The sequence below is a fragment of the Pinus tabuliformis genome, chromosome 4_2, assembly GCF_031772625.1.
Source record: "Pinus tabuliformis cultivar Carrire ecotype Pingquan chromosome 4_2, CPIR1, whole genome shotgun sequence".
Classification (NCBI taxonomy): Eukaryota; Viridiplantae; Streptophyta; class Pinopsida; order Pinales; family Pinaceae; genus Pinus; species Pinus tabuliformis.
Window position 1 is genome coordinate 124110758 of NC_142304.1, and position 24886 is coordinate 124135643.

General features: G+C 42.4%; 1 protein-coding gene across 1 annotated transcript in view; it reads left to right on the forward strand.

Annotated features, from left to right (window-relative positions):
* The window catches only part of LOC149168556 (Phosphoglycerate mutase family protein), a 226741-nt gene that overhangs the window by 52808 nt on the left and 149047 nt on the right, over positions 1-24886 (forward strand). The gene's annotated exons all lie outside the window — the stretch shown is intronic.

The following is a 24886-nucleotide window of genomic DNA, read 5'->3' on the forward strand; positions in this document are numbered from 1 at the left end:
AATTTCATTATTGTCGATCGCAAGTCCTTTTAGGAGGACAAAGAAATGCCAAATCACCTCTTTGAAAATCACAAGACGTTTGGAAGGAACAATGAAGAATCAAATTGTTGTTAGACTTTCCGAACCCAACATCCGGTTTTTGGTTCCTAACAATTATTAATGGAACGAATACACAACCAAATTCCTAACACAAAAAATATAGAGGAAGCAAAAAATTACTCGATCTGAACCACATACACATAACAGATTTCTGGCCAATCAACAATTCTTTATTAATAAATTAATCACGAAACTTACTTGGGCTTTCGTAGCAGGGATAATGGCCCACTTGAGAAAATAAAAAATTGATCACCAGTCTCTCTGCACTCTCTTAGACCCAACACATGCTCACTGAGAAGCCTCTCGCAATCTTGTGCTGCTGTTGTATCTTCTCGTCACCTTAGCCTCGCCTTTAAAACTTAACATTGAGCCAAAACCCTAATCCTCGCCCTAACCCTAATCTCAAAGTGATGGAGGGTTGAGATTAGATCTCACCTCACTTGAGATCAACGGCTAAGATTAAAACTTAATCACTGAAGTAAATAATTTACTTTATCTAAGTTTTATTTTAACTCAATAAACAACATATAATTATGTGCTTTTTCCTAAGTTTAACTTAGGCTAAGTTACATCAACAAATAGTCTAAGGTGATATGAGGGCAACTTTTGCACGCCTAGACACAAGGCCTGTGCAAAAGTAACTACCCAAGCTAGAAACTTCAACAATTGTGAAACAGGGAAAATTAATTCACAAAGAAGACCATTATTTAAAAAGAAGGGTGAAAGAGGCAAATGAAAATGAAGCCATAGAAGTATTAAAGAAAATCACGGACCTTGAAATCGTGGAAGTCTTCATACTTCAGTTTCAAAGGAAAAATCTATGAGCAAACTCATGGTGTTGCCATGGGTTTTCCTTTATCACCAATAATTGCCAACTTATACATGGAACATTTTGAAAAAATGGCTCTTAAGTCTTTCCCCTTTACCCTTGAAGAATGGAAAAGATATGTAGATGACATTTTCGCTAAATGGAGCCATGGTTTAGATAAACTTAATGAATTTTTATCACACATAAACAACCTCTTTGAACACATTAAATTCACTATTGAAATTGAAAAAGACAACCAACTCCCCTTCCTAGATGTCCTCCTTACCAAGAAAAATGGTAAACTAAGCCACCAGGTCTTTAGGAAACAAACTCACACTGACAAATATCTTCATTCAAATTCCCACCACCATCCAAAGCAAAAAGTTGGTGTCATCAAAACCCGAGCTTTTTGAATCTCTGACCCTGAACATTTAAAGGAAGAACTTAACCATCTCTACAAGGTCTTTATAAACAATGGCTATCAGAAAAACATTATCCAAAAAATAATTAAAGAATCCACAACCAAAACCCAAAAAAGAACTCTTGAAAACCCTAGAATCTCCTTACTCTATATAAAAGGAACCACAGACAAAATTGCCAGAATTATCACCAAACATAACATCATGGTTGCCTTCACTCCCCCAAACACCATCAAAAACATGCTTGATTCTGCCAAAGACTTAATAAACCCAAAAAATCACAAAGGAGTATACTCTATTCCCTGCTCATGTGGAAAAGTACATATAGGTGAAACAGGTAGATCCTTGGGCATAAGGTTAAAAGAACACATTAATGATATTGCAAGAAACAGGTTGGACAAATCAGGTCTGGCAGAGCATGCATGTTTTTTCTCTATATTTGTATGGAACAGGCAAAATTAATTCACAAAGAAGACCATTATTTAAAAAGAAGGGTGAAAGAGGCAATTGAAATTGAAAAATTCTCCAACAACATGAATTAATTCACAAAGAAGACCATTATTTAAAAAGAAGGGTGAAAGAGGCAATTGAAATTGAAAAATTCTCCAACAACATGAATAGAGATGACGGACTAAAACTAAGTAACACCTGGAAACCCTTATTAAATAAAATAAAAAAACAACAAATATATGTATAATTTAATGAGAAATTAACAAAAATTCATAAATTAATTATAATCAAAACTATAACCAATCACAACTAACACCCTATTTAACTATCTTTTAAATAAAATCAACTAAGTCTACATAAATAAACCTTCAAACTGTAACTTTAAAATTGTATACATTATTAACAAAACATTTAATACATAGCAAAGAATTTAAGTATATAACATATAATTAATATGAATTAAAAAAATTGTATACATAATTAACAAAACATTTAATACATAGCAAAGAATTTAAATATATAACATATAATTAACATGAATTTAAAAAAAAAAATTAAAAAAAAAAAAAAATAAATAAATTTAAATATATGCATAATCAACAAAGCATGATAGAATTTTAAATCTATCATTAATGAAACCAAAAATATATATATAATAATTAGTTAGTCATTTAAAAGACGACAATAAAAGACGACATCAAATATTTTTCTCAATTAACTATTAATAGCTCCATGATTTCACGCTCTCTCTTCTCAAAATACAAATCACATTGCCCTGATGATGGACTCACTAAGTTAGTCCGAAACGTTGGTTTCAAAAACTGTTCACGGGTCTTTCCACAAATATTAATAAAAATTCAACAATTGTGTTGCTGAAAATAACAAGGCATCTTTCGAGGATGAGGAAGAATCACAACAACTTGTTCACAACCATGAGGTACATGTGGAGGACAAAGAAGGATCACATTGTCTTGTTGAAAATTATGTACTAAGTGAAGGACCAAATGTTCTTCTCATTAATCTGGAGATAGGTTTCATAGAGGAAAAAGGATCACACTGTCTAGCAGAACATCACATATTACATGTGCTACAGGGAAAGAAAGAGACAAACTTGCAGAATCAAATTTCTAAAAGGCAGGAACCACCTACTGTAGACAATATTGACCATCTGGCTTGATTGACTTTGGTGGAGGTGATCCCACCCTATCCAATCCTCTGTCTAGTTTCAGTGGAGGTGATCCCACCGTACCTAGACACCTTCTCTTGTTATGGCACAACAATTCTCTTGTTTTGGCAAAACATATTCCTTGGAGCAGATCATACAAGTAAGGAAGTAGTTTCTGTGGTCAAATGAAGTTGATCAAGGGTAGTAAAGGTCATTCTTGTGGCCTCTCTTGGAGCGAAGGTCAAACTGAAGCATACTTTAGCCACAAAATCCCCTTGATTTGAAACAAGAAGGCAATTCTGGATAATTTGAAGCAGTAAAGGTTGTGACATTCTAGCTGAAGGGAATCAAACAATGAAGGCACCCCTCCCCTCTGGTTTATCTGGCAAATAGGTGGAGTTTTCCTTTTGGTTTGACTATAGAAGCAACAAGGTTCATCTGGTAAGCGAAACCCATAGGGTCACAGGCGGTACGGCCGAGAGCCTCAGGCCTTGATTTTTGGCAACAATTCAGTCACAGAGGACACCATTCTGAGGCAGGGAGGGCAAGGAATTGAGGATCATACTGTTACAGGGGAAAATTTTGGTATTCGGTCCTCCTAGGGCTACAAAATATTATAGAAGGATTCTCGAGCTCTAACAGAAATGTACAAGCCTAATTGCGAGCTGTTTCATGGCAATTTGAAGATAGAAGCCACATATTTGAGTTGTGGGTAAACCAGGAAGGTAGCGAGCCTACAATGAGCACTCTCTTAGACCAACGAAGTAAGAAAGGACAATACAGGTACTTTGCAAAAGAGTAGGATATAATAGTTGTAGTAGGAATGTCATGTCCGTTCATAAATTAATTTGGAACAGAAGTAATTATTACATTTTGGGGCCAATTTTGGAGATGATGGGACCCATTCGATTTTATTAGGAGGTTATACTTGTAGAAGTTATTTTGATGTGGTTAAGTTTTATGTGGGGGCCACCATCACTAGGAGAATATGCATTCCCTGGTTCGAATTACATGAAGGGGAAGTCAATGGTTAAGTGGGGGACCCACGATGGGGGGAAATGGAGGGAAAAGTGCTCCACGAAATCTATTTAAGGAAGGCAACTCTCCTCATTCCATCATCTTTTGACATATCGGATTTCTCTTGTGTTGCTCGAGCTGCTTAGTCGAGTCACTTGCTGTTTAGCAAGAGTTTTTCAAGCGGAGAGCTCACCCTTTCTTCAGGGGACTTCGAGTGCCACCATAGAGAGGTTCATCTTCACTCTTTCAGAGGAGGATTTCATTGTGGTTTCCAGCAGTTGCATTCATCATCTCCAGGTGGTGCGTATTTCTGGAGGACACAGTGAAAGGAGGTCGAGTTTTGATTGTGGCATCTTTCAGAGGAGTTTTGGCCGGGAGAAATTCCGGAGAGGAGGCATAGGTGTTTGGCTGCCATTTGGTGAGTTTTGGAGTTGGAGGAGAGTGCTCCTATTTAGTGTGACTTTCACACTTCCTGGGCCAGCGTAGAGGCAACATTTTGTGCACACGTGGGAGGTAGAGTATCAGTTATTGAGGCTGATCTTTGCCAGGAGAGTTAAGGGAAGCACTTGTGGAGGAGATTGCTACTTTTCCGGAGCCTTGGAGGAGGAATTTGTTGGTATCTTTGCAGGCTGTATTCTTGAGTAGTCTTGGAGGGCGTAGGGCATCTTGGAGGCCGATTTTGGGAGGTTGGATTCAGACCAAACCCTTTCTGGGTTTTTGTGGGTTTTGGTCAAGGAGCTTGGGGTTAATTTTGCAACATTTTTTGAGCACCGGAGGTGGAGTTTCTTGCAGTTCCTTTCCAGCCAGCAATGTAGTTTTTCTGGGCAGTGTAGAGCATTAGAGGAGCATTCATTTCCAGCATTTGAGATCCTTGTCTTATCACTGGATTCTGTCACGCTTGCCATTGAGGCAAGCCCAAGTGCATTCCTCCATACTATTGTACTTGTTCCCTTGATTAATAAAATGGCTCAGCTGGTTCTTACTTCTGGAGTTTTTATGAGCATTTGCTGATTGTTTAAAATTTTTGTGTTATAAATTGTTTTTGCTTTGCATATCACTGTTTATTAAGTTTGGAACATTACAGTGGTATCAGAGCTTAGATTCTGGCTTAGCCGTGGGGGAACATTCCTATGAGTGAGGAGGACCGACAAAATATGACTTACGGGAGGCACAGGGACCGGAGCCGGGAGAGGTTGTTGGAGATTACTCCAAACACAGAGGATCGTGGGAAGGCAGTGGTATCAGAAGATATGGGGGAGACCAAGAGTAGGGAAGAAATTTCCTTGGACAATCTCTCGAAGGCCTTGAGCGATTTGGCAAAGGGGCAGAAAGAGATGTTGGATGAGATCAAGATACAGAACCGAGAGCAGAGCACTCATCGAGAGTTTATATTTGGAGAGATTTTAGGAGCCTCTCGACAACTCAATCATCTTTCACCTACTGCACAACGACCATCCTCGAGTGAGCCAACTTGGGCCACTTTACCTTCTTTCCTACTTTTGGTGCAAGGTGAAACAGGTGGAGGAGAGGATCCATCATTGATGGGAGAGCATTTCAAGGAGTTGCAGTCCATGGGAGAAAATTTCAGCTTTCAGAGATTTTTGCTAGCTCAAACAAAATGAGAAGGGGAAGGGCTATGGAAGCCATGGTACGCAAAATTATGAGCTGCACCACACCATTGGGAAGATGTATTTTCCCACCTATGATGGCACTACCAAGTGCACAACACGTGCTTGGGTGGAGAAGCTGGACACATACTTCCAGCTCAACAGGATGACGAAGGTAGAAGCCATCAAGATGGCCACATTGCATCTGGAGGGGGAGGCACATGATTAGTGGTTTCATGACTTGTCCACTTTGGGGCATGCCAACATGACCTCCTATGAGGACTTCACACGAAGAGTAGGGGAGTGTTTTGATTGGAGTGATCCAGAGGCTCATTTTAGGGAGTTGACTCAGCTTAGGCAGATAGGGCATCCAGAGCATTATATTTCAGAGTTCTTGAGGGTCTCAGTCATGGTGCCTGATTTGTCAGATGACAAGAGAGTATACACATTTGTGGAGGGGTTGATAGAGCCATTGCGGGGACTGGTGAAGTCATGCAGGCCCTCTACTCTACTAGAGGTAGTGACTTGTATTGCAGGGGGCCATCCCCAAGACTCAGGCACCCTTTCCTCCACTCACTCCCTATCCTCAGAAGGGAAGTGACACTAGAGCGCTCACAATGCAGAGAGCAGCCCAAGGGTGGGGACAGTTGGATGATGAGACCAGGAGGGACGTCAGGAAGAGGAAGTTGTGTTTTACATGTCGAGAGCCTTGGGTACCAGGCCATCGGTGCACAACAGGCAAGGCTCATTAAATCGAGGTCTTCTCGGATAGTGATCAGGAGGATGACGTGGAGTTGGAGCTTGGTGGGGGAGAAAACGACGATCCAACAGAGAGGGGACCACCACCACCACCACCACCACATGGGGGAGCATCTTTTGCACTAGCTAGGGGAGTAAAGGGGAGTCCTAACTTCTTTGTGTGGGATTCCCAAATTTTTGACCATGAGGATCAGAGGCACAGCGCAGGGGCAGCGTGTCTCAGTTTTAGTAGACAGTGGGGCCACCCACAATTTTATTGATGCTCAGATGGTCCAGAGGAGGGGCATAACCATTGCAAAGTTTGAGGGGTTTTCAGTTCTAGTACTAGGAGACAGGACTATGCAGCGCACTCGATATGTTCCCGCTCTGACAGTAACCATGGGGAACTATTCGATGACAGACCATTTCTTCGTGGTGGATGTACTAAACACCATTGTGGTGACGGGTGTCCAATGGTTGTATTCCCTTGACCGAGTTATCATCGATTGGAAGCAACGAGCGATGGAGTTTACTGGGCCGGATGGCAAGCAGGTGGTTCTTCGGGGCATGCATTCGTATCCTCCACAGACAGTTTCGGCCCACAGGATGGAGGCCGATTTGAGGCATGGAGACATAGCATGGGCAGTAGAGCTGAGGATTTCAGAGGTTGGGGGGAAGGCCAAGCCACCACATCCAGACATACAGGCGATACTGGATAGATATCTAGTAGTTTTTGGAGACATACCATTGGGACAACCACCTGATAGGGGGTTCGAGCACACTATAGAGCTGGAGCCTGGTGTGCAGGCAGTCATTACTACACCCTATAGGCATCCCAAAGCCTATAAGGATGAGATTGAGAGGGCCATCAGGGAGCTATTGGCATTGGGCCACATCAGACCGAGTTCTAGTCCATTCACTTCTTCAGTTGCGTTGGTGAAGAAGAAGGATGGGACTCTCCGCATGTGCATTGATTACAGGACCCTCAACAAGAAGACACTGAATAACCGGTATTCCATTCCGCATATTGGTGAGTTGATGGACGAACTTAGAGGAGCCAAGTACTTCTCTAAGATAGATTTATGGTTTGGGTATCATTAGATTCGGGTGAGGGAGCAAGATATCCCGAAGACAACCTTCAGGTGTCATTATGGGCATTTTGAGTTCTGACCAACGCATCAGCTACCTTTCAGTGATGCATGAACCATGTGTTCAGAGGTCAGCTGAGGAGATTTGTACTAGTGTTCTTTGACGACATCTTGATATAAATCAGGACGTGGGAGGAGCACTTACAACATCTAGAGACAGTATTGCATATCTTGGAGGAGCAACATTTCTACGCCAAGATGTCCAAGTGAGAGTTTGGGTTGATAGAGATGTTCTACTTGGGGCACATCATAGGCGCAGATGGGGTCAAGGTGCATGAGGAGAAGATTCAGTCCATTCGGGATTGGCCAGACCCTCGAGATGTGATAGCGTTGAGAGGATTTTTGGGCATCTGTACTTATTATCGAAAGTTCGTGAAGGGCTTCTCACAGTTGGCAGCACCCCTTACTGATCTGACTAAGAAGGGGGCTTTTGCATGTGCAGATGGAGCTCAGGCAACATTTGATCGCCTCAAGGAGGTGATGAGTTGTTGCCTGAAATTAGCACTTCCGGGTTTTCACAAAACCTTTTACATTGGAGTGCGATGCATTGGGTGTGGGGATAGGGGCAGCCTTGTCCCAAGGAGGGCACCCCATTGCTTTTGAGAGTCAGAAGCTCCTACCACGAGACGTCGTATTCCATATACGGCAAGGAGATGTTGGCCATAATGCATGCATTGGCCAAGTTTAGATAGTACTTGGTAGGGAACTGATTTCGGTTGAAGACATATCACAACAGTCTTCATCACTTCATGGGGCAGCAGGGCCTCAATGATAGGCAATAGAGGTGGGTCAACAAGGTGCAGGCCTACAATTTTGATGTTGAGTATGTGCGGGGGAAGCACAATGTGGTGGCGGATGCACTATCTAGGAGACCTGCAGGACTTTCACTCATGAGCATCTGCCATGATTGGAAGGCACAACTGTTAGTAGAGTACTCCAAGGATTGTTGGGCATGCGAGACCTTGGAGGGCAGCCATATTGATGAGCGCTACAGGGTGATGGACGAGGTTATATACTACAAAGGGTGCATATTCTTGGTTTTGGGTCTCAGTCGAGGGAGCACTCCCTTCATGCAACTCATGATTCTCCTTTGTTTGGATTCTAGGGTTTAGGAAGACTTATATGGCTGTGGGAGAGCGCTTTACTTGGAAGAGCCTCAAAGGGGACGTGTTGAGACATGTGTAGGAGTGTGAGGCTTGTCAGAGGAACAAAGGGGGGTTGATCCATCCAGCAGGTCTATTGTAGCCTCTGCCAATCCTTGAGGGGAAATGGGAGAGTATCTCTATGACCGGACTTCCCTCGGTACAACAAAAGGATTTTATTTTTGTGGTCGTCGATCGACTGACCAAGTTTGCACATTTCTTTGCCATTCCGACATGCTATTAAGCTTCACAGGTGGCAGAGTTGTTCTTTAGGGAGGTGTTTCGCCTGCACGGACTCCCTAAGACCATAGTCAGTGACAAAGATAGCCAATTCATGGGGGGATTTTGGCAGGAGTTTTTAAGGCTAGTTGGCATCGAGCTCACCCCGAGCACCAATTATCATCCACAGACCGACGACCAGACAAAGAGGGTGAACCAATGGTTAGAGGGCTATCTCATGGACTATGTGAGAGGGTAACAAAGGGCTTTGATTCGATGGCTGCATTTGGGAGAGTATTGTTACAACACGACACATCACATGTCCATTGGTATGACTCCTTTCCGTGCTTTATATGGTTATGATGCTTTGTATTTTTTTGAAATTGCTTTTGGAGACAGTTGGGCCCCAAAGGCCAAAGATTGGATCCTAGAGAGCCAAGATATCCTCAAGGCTCTTAAGGATAACTTATAGACAACTCATAATCAATAGAAGATGTATGCTGACAGGCATCGAGTGGAGAGGCATTTCGAGGAAGGGGACTTGGTATACCTTCGATTGCAGCCATATCGACAGTTCACTCTGAAGCAGAAGGGGGTCGAGAAGCTGCGACTGAGATTCTTTGGGCCTTACAGGGTTATCAAGAGGGTTGGAGAGGTGGCTTATGAGTTGGAGCTACCACCAGGGAGTAGGATCCACAATATTTTTCATGTTTCATGCCTCAAGAGGGTGTTGGGGCAACAATTTACAACAGTTGTGGAGTTGCCTCCACTTGATGATGAGGGGCACTTTATTTTAGAACCGGAGGCCATATTGGAGACTAGGGAATGGAAGCTCAGAAGAAGGATCATCAGAGAATACTTGGTGCATTGGAAGAGCTTACCAGATGAGGATGCTACTTGGGAGGGTGAGCACATACTTGCACATCCAACATTGAAGTTGCTTGGGGACAAGCAACATTTGGGAGGGGAGGACTCTCATGTCCATTCCTAAATTAATTTGGAACATAATTAATTATTACATTTTGGGGCCAATTTTGGAGATGATGGGGCCCATTCGATTTTATTAGGAGGTTAGACTTAGTAGAAGTTATTTTGATGTGGTTAAGTTTTACGTGGGGGCCACCCACATTAGGAGAATACACATTCCCTAGTTCGAATTGCATGAAGGGGAAGTCGATGGTTAAGTGAGGGACCCACGATGGGGGGGAAATGGAGGGAAAAGTGCTCCACGAAATCTATTTAAGGAAGGCAACTCTCCTCATTTCATCATCTTTCGGCATATCGAATATCTCTTTGGTCGCTCGAGCTGCTTAGCCGAGTCACTTGCTGTTTAGCAAGAGTTCTTCAAGCGGAGAGCTCACTCTTTCTTCGGGGGACTTCGAGTGCCACCCTAGAGAGGTTCATCTTCACTCTTTCGGAGGAGGATTTCATTGTGGTTTCTAGCAGTTGCATTCATCATCTCTAGGTGTGGTGTATTTCTGGAGGACGCAATGAAGGGAGGCCAAGTTTTGATTGTGGCATCTTTCAGAGGAGATTTGGCCGGGAGAAATTCCGGAGAGGAGGCAGAGGTGTGTGGCTGCCATTTTGGTGAGTTTTGGAGCTAGAGGAGAGTGCTTCTATTCAATGTGACTTTCGCACTTCCTAGGCTAGTGTAGAGGAAGCATTTTGTGCACACGTGGGAGGTAGAGTATCAGTTATTGAGTCTGATATTTGCCGGGAGAGTTAAGGGAAACACTTGTGGAGGAGATTGCTACTTTTCTGGAGCCTTAAAGGAGGAATTTGTTGGTATCTTTGCAGGTCGTATTCTTAAGCAGCCTTGGAGGGCATAGGGCACCTTGGAGGCCGATTTTGGAAGGTTGGATTCAGACCAAATCCTTTCTGGTTTTTGTGGATTTTGGTCAAGGGGCTTGGGGTTAATTTTGCAGTGTTTTTTGAGCACCAGAGGTGGAGTTTCTTGGAGTTCCTTTCTAGCAAGCAATGTAGTTTTTCTGGGCAGCACAAAGCATTAGAGGAGCAGACATTTCCATCATTTGAGATCATTTTCTTATCACCTGGGTTCTGTCCCAGTTGCCATTGAGGCAAGCCCAGGTGCATTCCTCCATACTATTGTACTTGCTCCATTGATTAATAAAATGGCTCAGTTGGTTCTTACTTTTGGAGCTTTTATGAGCATCTGTTGATTGTTTAAAATTTCTGTGTTGTAAATCGTTTTTGCTTTGCACATCACTGTTTACTCAAGTTTGGAACATTACAAGTAATTAGTTAAATTAGTTCAATAGTGAATCTGGTTTCTTTACACCTGTAGACAATGTTGTATATTCTTGAGAGAGAGACTCTAGCCTTATTAAATTTATGCACTTTGTAAAAATCTCATATTGTGGGCAGCCCTTTAGAGGCATTTTAACTCATCTCAAACACTAATAAAATTAAATTTATGTTTTGAGGGAGTTTGGGATTTTTCCCATGGGGGATCATCCCCCTTCCTCATTTAAGGAGAGAATTCTTAAGGTTTGACTGATTTTTTGCTTCTAGTTTTATTAACGTCTAAACATTTATTTTCATGCTTAAGAATTAACTCATTCCAATCCACATGCAATTTTTCCTAATTTTAAATCTCTCTCATGCATAAGCTTCAACTTGTAAATTTCGAGTAAACTTTATCTTATGTGCAAACATTTAACATTGTGGCAAGTATTGATTATTTCTTCAAGTACATGCTTCACTTTTTGATTATACACATTGGTAAGTTTTGAAGCAATTCTATTGGAACAATCGTAGTTTTAAAACAATCTACTTCATTTGCTTATTTTCCATGAAAGCACATATGAGTTCATTTAGATGCAACATTTTTAAAGTTTTACAAGCTATTTCATTTTCCATTTATGAAACATTTGCATGTAAGTATATTTTAATCGCGAGTTTTTGAATGGCGATATTATCGCGCGATTAATACATATCTATATTTATTTATTATTATTATTATTTTATTTTTATTTATTTATTTATTTTTCCCGGCGATTTTTATGAAAAAATTGTGTTTCGACCTCAAAAAATCGCTGCCCTTACCAACAACGTGTTATACAACAAAAAAACACGATTTTTTTAAATTCATTTGCACAGCAGACAACGGCACATCGGCAGTGACGGGGTTTTGGAGCGACCTCTTGGTCGTTTGGGAGCTGAATCCGCTAATTGGAGGAGAAAAACGGAGTGAGTTAAGGAGGAGACGAATTTTCTCCATCTGTTAAGTTATGGTATGTTCTATGCTTAGAGCAGTTTACTTATCTTTCTTATTATTATCCACAGATTAGCAATCACATGTAGATAAAGTAAAGTGTAGATAGAACATTAAACGATCGACATAAAACATGCCAAGACAAGAGACATAAGATGTGGCGGCTAGCCAGGGACAAACCCCAATGTGGGGAAACCCTTTGATCAAATCTTCCTTTATCTTAAATAATTCAGCAGAGAGAAATAGTACATAAATTTGATTTACATCAGTAGCAACAAACCCCAGATCAGTCCTAAACTAGGACAACAAACCCTAGATCGAACTTGTCAAGTCTCCACTGGTGAGTCGTTCACCGTGCACCAGTCCGAGACTTCGCCGTGCACTAGTCCAAGATATCGTTGTGCACCAGTGCAAGATTTCGCTGCGCACCAGTGCAAGATTTCGCCGCGCACCAGAGAGAGAGAGATGTGATGAGTTTAGTGAGTCCAAATGAGGAAAAGGCCTCCTGTATTTATACACAACTGTTGATGATTGAATAGATGCGACTGTTGGGCTTCTAAGCCTACATAAGTTGTAGGTCGGCTTGATAATTATTCCATAATCAAAATAAATTCATATCTCCATAAATACTTATTGGAATCAGATGATTTTTAGATCAATGCTACACCTCTCGACAAGAAGAATCTAATAAAAATATTATCAGCCATGAATAAGATGACCCACATGGAGTTTGACCCTAATTGCCAATTTTAACACTCCCTCTCAACTAGGGAGAACTCCATCTGTAATCTGTCTGTTGGTCGCTACTATTCATCCATCAAATGCACTGCCCTGTACAGCTTGACCCCTGCTCTTCTCTGCTCTATCCTGCCTGCTCTGCTCTGTTCTGTTCTGCCCTGCTTTGATCTGCTCTGCTCTGCTTTGCTTTGTCTGAATTATGAAGAGGAAGAAATGATCGAGGATGTATCATACTGACTCAAAGTCAGTCTCAGAGTGTGTACCACTAGTCCCAGACCAGTCTCAACCGACCCGAAGTCAATGTCATAGTGGGTACAACTCCTACCACTGGTCCCAGACCAGTATCATCCTCCACTAACTCAAAGTCAGTCTCAGAGTGTGTACCACTGGTCCCAGACCAGTCTCAACCGACCTGAAGTCAGCGTCATAGTAGGTACCACTCCTACTACTGGTCCCAGACCAGTCCTTCACTGACCCGAAGTCAGTCTCAGAGTATGTACCACTGGTCCCAAACCAGTCTCAACCGACCCGAAGTCAGCGTCATAGTGGGTACAACTCCTACCACTGGTCCCAGACCAGTATCATCCTCCATTGACTCAAAGTCAATCTTAGAGTGTGTACCACTGGTCCCAGACCAGTCTCAACCGACCCGAAGTCAGCGTCATAGTGGGTACAACTCCTACCATTGGTCCCAGACCAGTATCATTGATCCCAGATCAATGAAGGTCATCCTAGCATAGGGAGTACGGTAGATACAACGATGCGTCCATCGGTACTACTATGGTCCCTATCCTCATTTCCCTGCTCATTGATCAGATGAGAGGTATTGCCCATGAGTCCCAGACTGCATGGGTAGGATGCCTCGACAGGAGAACTAATCAATCCTGTCCTCACAGGAGAACTAATCATCCTGCTACACAATCGCCATGGAGAACACATCATCTAGGACTCACAGGAGAACTAATCATCCTACTACACAATCGCCATGGAGAACACATCATCTAGGCCTCATAGGAGAACTAATCATCCTGCTACATAATCGCCATGGAGAACACATCATCCCGACCTCACAGGAGAACTAATCATCCTGCTACATAATCGTCATGGAGAACACATCATCCAGACCTCACAGGAGAACTAATCATCCTGCTACATAGTTGCCACGGGGTGTCACAAGGAAAGTTTTGATTCTTTTACCCTGTACATGTACACCACTAGGGGATGATGAATCACCCTGAGGTCATATGTCGCTCCAAGAAGTACCCCGCGTCCCCCGGAGCTCCCAGAGCTCAATACATCATATAGGACCCTCATTAGAGGGTTTCTGAACGACACCAAGTCGTTCTCGGAAAGTCAAAAATTTGACCTTTCCTAGGGGCTTTGTCAGAATGTTGGCGACTTGTTCATTTGTACCGATATGTTGGAGCCTTATAGCTCCCTGCTGCACCATATCTCGAATATAGTGGTACCTGATATTGATATGCTTGGAGCGATCATGAAATACGGGATTCTCTGACAAACGAATCCCATTCTGGTTGTCACATAGGATCACAGTGGTATTCATTGTAAATCCAAACAACTCATTGAAGAGCTTCCGCAACCAGACTGCCTCACAGGAGGCCATGCTAGCAGCAATATACTCTGCCTCGGCGGTGCTCAAAGCCACCGACTTCTGCTTCCTGCTCATCCAGGATATCGAAGCAGATCCCAAGGAGAAACAACACCCAGAAATGCTCTTACGATCAATCACATTACCTGCGCAATCAACATCTGTGTATCCAAGTAGTCTCACATCTCCGGCAGTGTATCTAAGCCCATATGTAATTGTGCCACGAAGATATCTTAACAGATTCTTGGCACCAATCCAATGTATGTGATGAGGTTCAACCATATGTTGATTTAATGTGTTGACTGCAAAGCATATATCTGGACGGGAGTTCACTAAGAACATTAATGCTCCGACGAGTTGCCTATACTCAGTAGCATTTCGTAAAACAGGTCCAGCAGCAGTATCGCTTAACTTCTTGAAGTCAAGCTCCATCGGGGTAGTAACAGGCTTGTAGTCCACCATACCGAATCTTTCCAATATCTTCACCACATATTTTCCTTGAGATAGGAAAAATTCCCTTGGCTTTTGCCAGACTTAAAGTCCTAGGAAATAGTGCATCAGTCGTAGGTCCTTCATTTCAAATTCAGAAGCCAACTCCCTCTTACATTTGTGAATGAGAGGGTCTGCACTTGTTAGGAAGAGGTCATCCACATACAGCACCAGTATGAGAGGTTTGTCATTTTCAACATTAAAGTAGAGGTTAGGGTTGGCTTCACTCTTAGTGAATCCCAGCTTCATCAAGTAGCTGTCGATCCTCTCATACCATGTTCGGGGTGCTTGCTTTAGCCCATAGAGAGCCTTTTTCAACTTGCATACATGAGATTTTCGATCATAAATCTCAAATCCTTCGGGTTGCTCCACATAGACCTCTTCTTTGATCGAACCATGCAAGAACGTGGTCTTGACATCCATCTGATGTGGGTTCCATCCTTGTGAAGCCGCAAGGGCTATGATCAAGCGGATGGAGGTATATCTGGTAACAGGGGCAAATATCTCGTCATACTCTTTTTCTTTCGGTTCCTTGGTGTCAGCTTCTTGAGAGCTCCTCACTGTAGGAAGATTGTTCACCTTGCTGAGAGCCATATCTTCGTCAAAGGTGACATCATGACTAATCACGACTTCCCTTTGATTGGCTACATAGATTCTATATCCCTTAGTATTTTCACCATAGCCCACGAAGATTCCTTTCTTTTTAGATGCACCCAATTTATTCCTTTTCTCTTTCGGCACATGAAAATATATAGGGCTTCCAAATTCTAAAATGAGATATGTCAGGTTTCTTACGGGTGAACATTTCTTCAGGAGTCTTGGAACCCAATGCTTGATGAGGGCATCAGTTTTGAACATATATGGCGATGCTTGCAGCTTCGGCCCAAAGAAACTTTGGAAGTATTTGATCATGGAGCTTGGCACGGTCAGCTTCCACAATCGTACGGTTCTTCGTTTTCGCCACACCACTCTGTTCAGGAGTATATGGTGTAGTAGTTTCCCTCTTGATGCCAGCCTCTTTACAAAAGTCATGAAATTCGTTAGATTCATATTCAGTCCCATTATCAGTCCTTAAGATCTAGATCTTCTTTTCAATTTGATTCTCGATCAAGGCTTTGAAGTGTCGAAACCAAGAGAACATTTCATCCTTCTTTTTCAAGAAGTATATCCAAGTCTTTCGAGAATAGTCATGTGTAAAAGTAAGGTAATATAAATATCCTCCCAAGGAGTTCACAAGCATCATACCAGATATGTGTGAGTGAACCGGTTGTAATATATCGGAGGTCTTGCTTTGGCTTGAGGGGAATGGTCCCCTTTTTAGCTTTCCTTCGGCACATCCCGGACATACACCTTCTTTCTCTACGCAGAATTCGGGCATCCCTGTTACCATCTATCTTACATCGGGTAGAGCTTTATAATGAAGGTGGGCAAACCTCCGATGCCAAAGTTCGGACTAAAGAGATGTGTCACAAGACATGATACCTAGCGGACTTCCACCGACCTGATATAATGAATCAACTCGAAACCCAAGAGTGAAGGCATCTTTAACATTATTTTTTCATATACGTACCTTGCCATCGTTGAAGGTCACCTTGTAGCCTTTGTCTTCCATTGCCGAGATGGACACCAGGTTCTTTTTGAGATCAAGTACATATAATACATCCTGTAAGTGGATCGTATTACCTTGATTCAATTTAAGAGAGACATTGCCTACATCTTTCACGGGATATTTCATATTATCTCCAAGGACAATTTCCAGGTTAGTTTCTTTCTCTAGATTATGGAGAACTTCTTTGTAACCAGTGAAGTGCCTTGAGGCACCACTATCAATGAGCCAAATTCCCATTGAGTCCGAAGGAGCAGAGGTAGATAGAGCAGCTGGTAGATAATATTCATCCTGCTTATTTTCAACAATGTTGGATTCATACCTGTAATTTCTAGCCTTCTTGAATGATTGTCCTCTTCTTTGATTTCCAACACTCATTTTTCCTCTGCTATTAGATTTGCCATTCCTTTGATTTCCATGAGAGGGATTTTGATCATCGTCCCGGTGTGAATCCCTTCTATCAGGGCACTCCCTTGCATAGTGACCTGCTCTATCACAAATGTAACATCGTCCTCTTCTTCCACCCTTAGATCCATTTGTTCCTAGCAGCAGCAGATGCATTTGATGGAGGCTTAGCAATTCCGCCTTTCACATGGTCCAACACTTTCTATTCTTTTAATGTTAGATCGAGAGACATCTTCCATTCGTGGTAGTCAGACTTCTCACGGAGCTTGTCTTCAGCAGGAAAGTGTGTTGAGGACCCCATGAATTCTTTTTGGATATCCTGCCAATCTTCTCTTTGGTGATTGCTCTTGCTCTTGCTTGGGCTTTGTCTTCACCTTAGCTCTGATACCATGTTAAATTATGGTATGTTCTATGCTTATAGTAGTTTACTTATTTTTCTTATTATTATCCACAGATTAGCAATCACATGTACATAAAGTAAAGTGCAGATAGAACATTAAACGATCGACAGAAAACAAGCCAAGACAAGAGACACAAGATGTGGCGGCTAGCCAGGGACAAACCCCAATGTGGGGAAACCCTTTGATCAAATCTTCCTTTATCTTCAATAATTCAGCAAAGAGAAATAGTACATAAATCTGATTTACATCAGCAGCAGCAAACCCCAGATCAACCTTAAACTAGGACAGCAAACCCTAGATCGAACTTCTCAAGTCTCCACTAGTGAGTCGTTTACTGTGCACTAGTCCAAGACTTTGGCGTGCACCAGTGCAAGCTTTCGCTGCGCACCAGTGCAAGATTTCGTCACGCACCAGAGAGAGAGAGAGAGGTGATGAGTTGAGCGAGTCCAAATGAGGAAAAGACCTCCTGTATTTATACACAACTGTTGATGATTGAATAGATGCGACTGTTGGGCTTCTGAGCCTACATGAGTTGTAGGTCGGCTTGATAATTATTCCATAATCAAAATAAATTCATATCTCCATAAATGCTTATCGGAATCGGATGATATTTAGATCAATCCTACACCCCTCGACGAGAGGAATCTAATAAAAATATTATCAGCCATGAATAAGATGACCCACATGGAGTTTGGCCCTAGTTGCTAATTTTAACACCATCAAACTGGTATGGGCACCAACATTTTGTGTTTTGTAACTTTGTTTTGGTTTTTTTCTATGTTTTTGGTTGGGTTTGGAATTTGGATAATCCATTGTTTATCAAAAGAATTCAATGGGTTATCAAATATTTTTGAATTGATTTGAATCTTGATGGGGTTTTTGTCATTTGATTTTTCATTTTGTTTGTTAAAATTTCTTAAATTGTCAAAAATTCCATGTGTTTTACGGTTGTTATAACTTATGTTACTCATGTATGTAATTTTTTTTTAGTTTTTGTACAATGTAAATTGTAAGTTTCTGACTTGTAAATTGTAATCCTTAATTTGCCATAGGTTCACTGAATCACCATTCAACTTCAAGTTCAAAGTCAAACATGCCAAGGAAATTGGACCCTCTATGGGAATTTGGTGACCCTGATGGAGGGATTGATAGAATGAACTTGTCTTGCAAGTTGTGTGGGCAGCATATGTGTTAAGTTATGGTATGTTCTATGCTTATAACAATTTACTTCTTTTTTCTTATTATATTCCACAAATTAGCAATCACATGTACATAAAGTAAAGTGCAGATAGAACATTAAATGATCGACAGAAAACAAGCCAAGACAAGAGACACAAGATGTGGCGGCTAGCCAGGGACAAACCCCACAATGTGTGGGGAAACCCTTTGATCAAATCTTCTTTTATCTTCAATAATTCAGCAGAGAGAAATAATATAGTAAATCTGATTTATATCAATAGTAGCAAACCTTAGATCAGCAACATTAGCTTTAGCGGCTTCATCATCAAAACTAGGGCAGTCGATATCTCACAAACCGACTGTTGGATCGACTTGATTCCACCACCAAAAGTTGCAACTTTTAGAAGAGGTTCAGATGAACCTACAACGCAGTTCAAAAGAGGAGGTTTGATGGTCCACGCTGGTCAAACTTTGGATCTGCAGTTAGCTTCAGTTTCAGCAGCTTCCTTCAAACTAGGGCAATCGATATCTCGCAAACTGTCCGTCGGATCGACTTGATTCCACCACCAAAAGTTGTAGCCTTCAGAGGAGGTTCAGATGAACCTACAACGCAGATCAGAAGAGGTTTGATGGTCCATGCTGGTCAAAGTTTGGATCTGCAGTTGCAACTTCAGTTTCAGTAGCTTCTGGCTTCACATGTGTGAGAGAGAGACCCTTTTCTGCGCAGTAGAGAAGAGACTCTTTTCTGCACAGTAGAGAGAGAGATGTGATGAGATGAGTGAGTGCAAATGAGGAAAAGTCCTCCTGTATTTATACACAACGTTGATGTTTGAATAGATGCGACTATTGGGCTTCTGAGCCTACATGAGTTGTAGGTCGGCTTGATAATAATTCCATAATCAAAATATATTCATATCTCCATAAATACTTATCGGAATCGGATGATCTTTAGATCAATCCTACACCTCTCGATGAGAGGAATCTAATAAAAATATTATTAGCCATCAATAAGTGACCCACATGAAGTTTGGACCTAGTTGGCAATTTAAAACTCCCTCTCAACTAGGGAGAACTTCATATGCAATCTGTCTGTCGGTCGCTACTATTCATCCATCAAATGCACTGCCCTGTACAGCTTGACCCTTGCCCTGCTCTGCTCTATTTTGCCTGTTCTGCTTTGTCTTGTTCTGCCCTGTACTGATCTGTACTGCTTTGCTCTGCTTTGTTTTGTTCTGCTCTGCTTTTGTTCGAATTACAAAGAAGAAGAAATGATCGAGGATGTATCATACTGACTTAAAGTCAGCCTTAGAGTATGTACCACTGGTCCCAGACTAGCCTCAACTGACCCGAAGTCAGTGTCATAGTATGTACAACTCCTACCACTGGTCCCAGACCAGTAACGTCCTCCACTGACTCAAAGTCAGTCTCAGAGTGCGTACCACTAGTCCCAGACCAGTCTCAACTGACTTGAAATCAGTGTCATAGAATGTACCACTCCTACCATTAGTCCCAGACCAGTATCATTGATCCCAGATCAATGGAGGTCATCCTAGCGTAGGGAGTACAGTAGATACAATGATGCGTCCATCGGTACTACTATGGTCCCTAACTTCATTTCCCTGCTCATTGATCAGATGAGAAGTACTTCCCATGAGTCCCAAACTGCATGGGTAGGATGCCTCGACAGGAGAACTTAATCAATCCCGTCCTCACAGGAGAATACATCAATCCTGCTACAATCGCCATGGAGAACACATCAATCCAGCCCTCACAGGAGAACACATCAATCTTGCTACAGTCGCCATGGAGAACACATCAATCCAGGCGTCACAGGAGAACACATCAATCCTGCTACAGTCGCCATGGAGAACACATCAATCCAGGCGTCACAGGAGAACACATCAATCCTGCTACAATCGCCATGGAGAACACATCAATCCAAGCCTCACAGGAGAATTAATCATCCTGCTACATAGGAGAGCGTATCATCCTGTTCAACAAGAGAGCGAATCACCTTGTCCCACAAGAGAGCGAATCATCTTGTTCCAGTGCGCACCACCAGGGGAGGGTGAGTCACCCTGTGGTCGTATGTTGCTCCAGTAAGAACCGCAAGCCCTCAGAGCTCCCAGAGCTCAATGTATGCAACATGCAGGACCCTTGTACAAGAGTTTCTTGACGACTCCAAGTCGTTTGGGAGAATCACAGATTAGATCTTTCCTCGGGGCTTTGACAAGGTGTATCGACTTGTACATCATCTTAATGCGATGGAGCCTCCTTGCTCATCGACTTACCATATCCCAGATGATGTCTATCTGTTGGAGCAATCGACGAATACCGGATTCCTCAATAATCGAATCCCACCTCTGGTTGTTACAGAAAATCACAACGGTATGTGTTCAAACAGCTCACTGAAGAGCTTCCCCAACCAGGCAGCTTCATACGAGATCATACTCATAGATATGTATCTGGTTTCGACGGTGCTTATGGCAACCGACTTCTGCTTCCTGCCCATCCATTATATCGAAGCAGAATCCAAAGAGAAACAACACTAAAAGTGCTCCAGTGATCCTCCACACTACCTGCCTAATCAGCATTCGAATAATCGTGCAGTCTCATATTTCCGGCAGTGTATCTCAATCCATGAGAGATTGTGTCCTGAAGACATCTCAAAAGATTCTTGGCACCAATGTAGTGAGGCTCAACCAAATATGAGCTCACAATACTAACTACAAAACATATGTTCGGACGGAAGTTCACCAAGAACCTCAACACGAATGAGATTTTGAAACTCAGAGGCATTTCCCAAATTTGGTCCGACATCACTACCATATAACTTTTGAAAGTTAAGTTCCACGAGGTAGTCACGACTTGCAGTCCATCATACCAAATCTTTTCAGAATCTTCACCACATATTTTCCTTGAGATAGGAAAATTTCCCTTGGCTTCTGCTACACTTCAAGTCCTTGGTTCTTCATTTCAAATTCAGAAGTCAACTCCCTCTTACATTTCTGAATGAGAGGGTATGCACCTGTTAGAAAGAGGTCATCCACATACAACACCAGTATGAGAGGCTTGTCATCTTCAACCTTAAGGTAAAGGTTAGGATCGGCTTCACTCCTAGTGAATCCTAGCTATCGATCCTCTTATACCATGCTCGGGGTGCTTGCTTTAGCCCATAGAGAGCCTTCTTCAACGTGCATACATGAGATTTTCAATCATAAATCTCAAATCCTTCGGGTTGCTCCACATAGACCTCTTTTTTGATCGAACTGTGAAAGAACGCGGTCTTGACATCCATCTGATGTAGGTTCCATCCTTGTGAAGCCACAAGGGCTATGATCAAGCGGATGGTCGTATATCTGGCAACAGGTGCAATTATCACATCATAGTCTATACCTTTCTTCTAGGAGAAACCACGGGCAACAAAACGAGCCTTATGCTATTCCGTACTTCCATCTGCTGCAGCTTTATCTTGTAAAGCCATTTTGAAGTAACAATTGTCTTGTCTCGGGGTCTGGGAACTACTTCCCAGACATCGTTCTCCATAATAGACTCATATTCTTTGGTCATAGCATCCTTCCATACTTGATGCTTGACGGCATCTGAGAATGATGAAGGCTCATTTTGTATGATCATGCTCATGATGGTCAGGTTTCCCTGATACCTGTTAGGTTTCTTACTTTCACGGGAGGTTCCTCGGGGTGCAGCATGTCCTTTAGCATCATCAAGTATCCCTAAGCCATGAAGGCCTCTTCCTAGAAGAGGAAGGCTCAGGTGGATAAATAGGATCCATGGGTTTCTCCACATCAGGCATTGTTACATCATCTACCCATAGAGACAGCTTCCACAATTGTACTGTTCTTCCTTTCCGCCACACCATTCTGCTTAGGAGTATGCGGTGTAGTAGTCTCCCTCTTAATGCTAGCCTCAGATATGCCTGAGTGAACCGACTGTAATATATTAGAGGTCTTGCTTTGGCTTGGGGGGAATGGTCCCCTTTTGAGCTTTCCTTCGACACATCCTGGACATACACCTTCTTTCTCTACTCGGAATTCGGGCATCCCTGTCACCATTTGTCTTACACCGAGTAGAGCTTTATAATGAAGGGGGGCAAACCTCCGATGCCAAAGTTCGGACTGAAGAGATGTATCATAAGACATGACACCTAGCGGACTTCCATCGACCTGATATAATGAATCAACACGAAACCCAAGAGTAAAGGCATATTTAACATTATTTTTCCATATACGTACCTTGCCATCGCTGAAGGTTACCTTGTAGCCTTTGTTTTCCATTGCCAAGATGGACACCAGGTTCTTTTTGAGGTCAGGTGCATTTAATACATCCTGGAATTTCTAGCCTTCTTGAATGGTTGTCCTCTTCCTTGATTTCCAACTCTCCTCTTAGCTTTGCTATTGAATTTGTCATTCCTTTGATTGCCATCAGAGGGATTTTGATCATCGTCCCGGTGTGAGTCCTTTCTATCAGGGCATTCCCTTGCATAGTGACCTGCTTTATCGCAGATGTAACATCGTCCTTTTCTTCCACCCTTAGGTCCAACCTTCTTTTTGATTTAGTCCTGGAATGATTTCTTTTCTTAGCATGAGAAAAAAAGGCAGCGCGAGGACCTTTAGGCATGGGCATTTCTTGCTCTTCTACCCTTGTTTGTTCTTGAATGCATCTAGCCATTGATTCCTCGAAACCAGGAATTATATTATTATTCAGAAGAGTAGTCCTGAACACGTACCATTCGGATGGTAATCCTCCAAGAGTCGTGAGTGCCATTTCCCTGTCAATAATAGATTCTCCAATAGATAGGAGATCGTTCTTGATCTCAGTGATTCTTAAGAAGTATGCTTGCATACTCTCATCTTTACCCTTCTTGATTTCCCTCAGCTTATTTCTAAGAAACAAAACTTGATTTGCATCATTGACTTTAAATAAACTCACCAGTCTATCGTAGATTTCCTTGGAGGTGTCCAATTCGGAGGTGTAGGCCACCAAGTGCTTGTCGATAGAGTCCCGGATGATCTTCTTTGTTTTGACTTCTCCATTTTTCCATTTGTTCCAAGTAGCAGCGGATGCATTTGATGGAGGCTCAACAATTTGCCTCTTACATGGTCCAACACTCCTAGATCTTCTAGGGTTAGATCGATAGACATCTTCCATCCGTGATAGTCAGCTTTCTCAGAAAGCTTGTCTTCAGTAGGAAAGAGTGTTGAGGACCCCATAGTTCTTTTAGAATAGCCTTGCCAATCCTCTCTTCGGTGATTGCTCTTGCTCTTGCTCGGGCTTTGTCTTCACCTCAGCTCTGATACCATGTTAAGTTATGGTATGTTCTATGCTTATAACAGTTTACTTCTTTTTCTTATTATATTCCACAGATTAGCAATCACATGTACATAAAGTAAAGTGTATCTACCGTACTCCCTATGCTAGGATGACCTTCATTGATCTGAGATCAATGATACTGGTCTGGGACTAGTGGTAGGAGTTGTACCCACTATGACACTGACTTCGGGTCGGTTGACGACTGGTCTGTGACCAGTGGTACATACTCTGAGACTGACTTCGAGTCAGTAGAGTACTGGTCTGGGACCAGTGGTAGGAGTTGTACTTACTATGACACTGACTTCGAGTCGGTTGAGGACTGGTTTGGGACCAGTGGTACACACTCTGAGACTGACTTTGGGTCAGTGGAGAATGGTATGACATGTTCTCGATCAATTCTTCTTCTTCATGGTTCAGCAGAGCTAAGTTGAGTAGAGCAGAGCCAGCAGAGGTGAGCAGAGCAGAGCAAAGCTAGCAAAGCTGAGCAGAGCCAGCAGAGCTGAGCAGAGCCGAGTAGAGCTGAGCAGAGCAGTGCAGGGCACTGATAGTAGAGATAGTATAGTTGGACATATGGATCAGCGGATGGAGTTTTCCTTAGTTGAGAGGGAGTGTTAAAATTGGCAACTAGGGCCAAACTCCATGTGGTCATATTATTTATGGCAGCAGATATTTTTATTGGATCCCTCTCATTGAGAGGTGTAGGATTGATCTAAAGATCATCCGATTTCGATAAGTATTTATGAAGTTATGGATTTATTTATGTTATGGACAAATTGTTAAGTCGGGCTCAGAAGCCCAATAGTCATGTCTGTTCAACCTCTACGTTTTAGTATAAATAGATAGGACTTCAAGTCATTTCTACACACACTTGGATCTCTTTCTCTCTCTACTTGTCTTTGGGTTTTAGTAGGAGGAGAGATCCTAAGGAAAATCCGGAAACGCCGGAACTGTCGGAAAAGCTGGAAAAACCGGAACTGCCGGAAAAGCCGAAATAGCCGGAACTATGGGAAAAGCTGGAACTGCCGGAAAAGGCGGAACTGCTGGAAAAGTTGGAATTGCCAGAAAAGCTGGAAACGCCGGA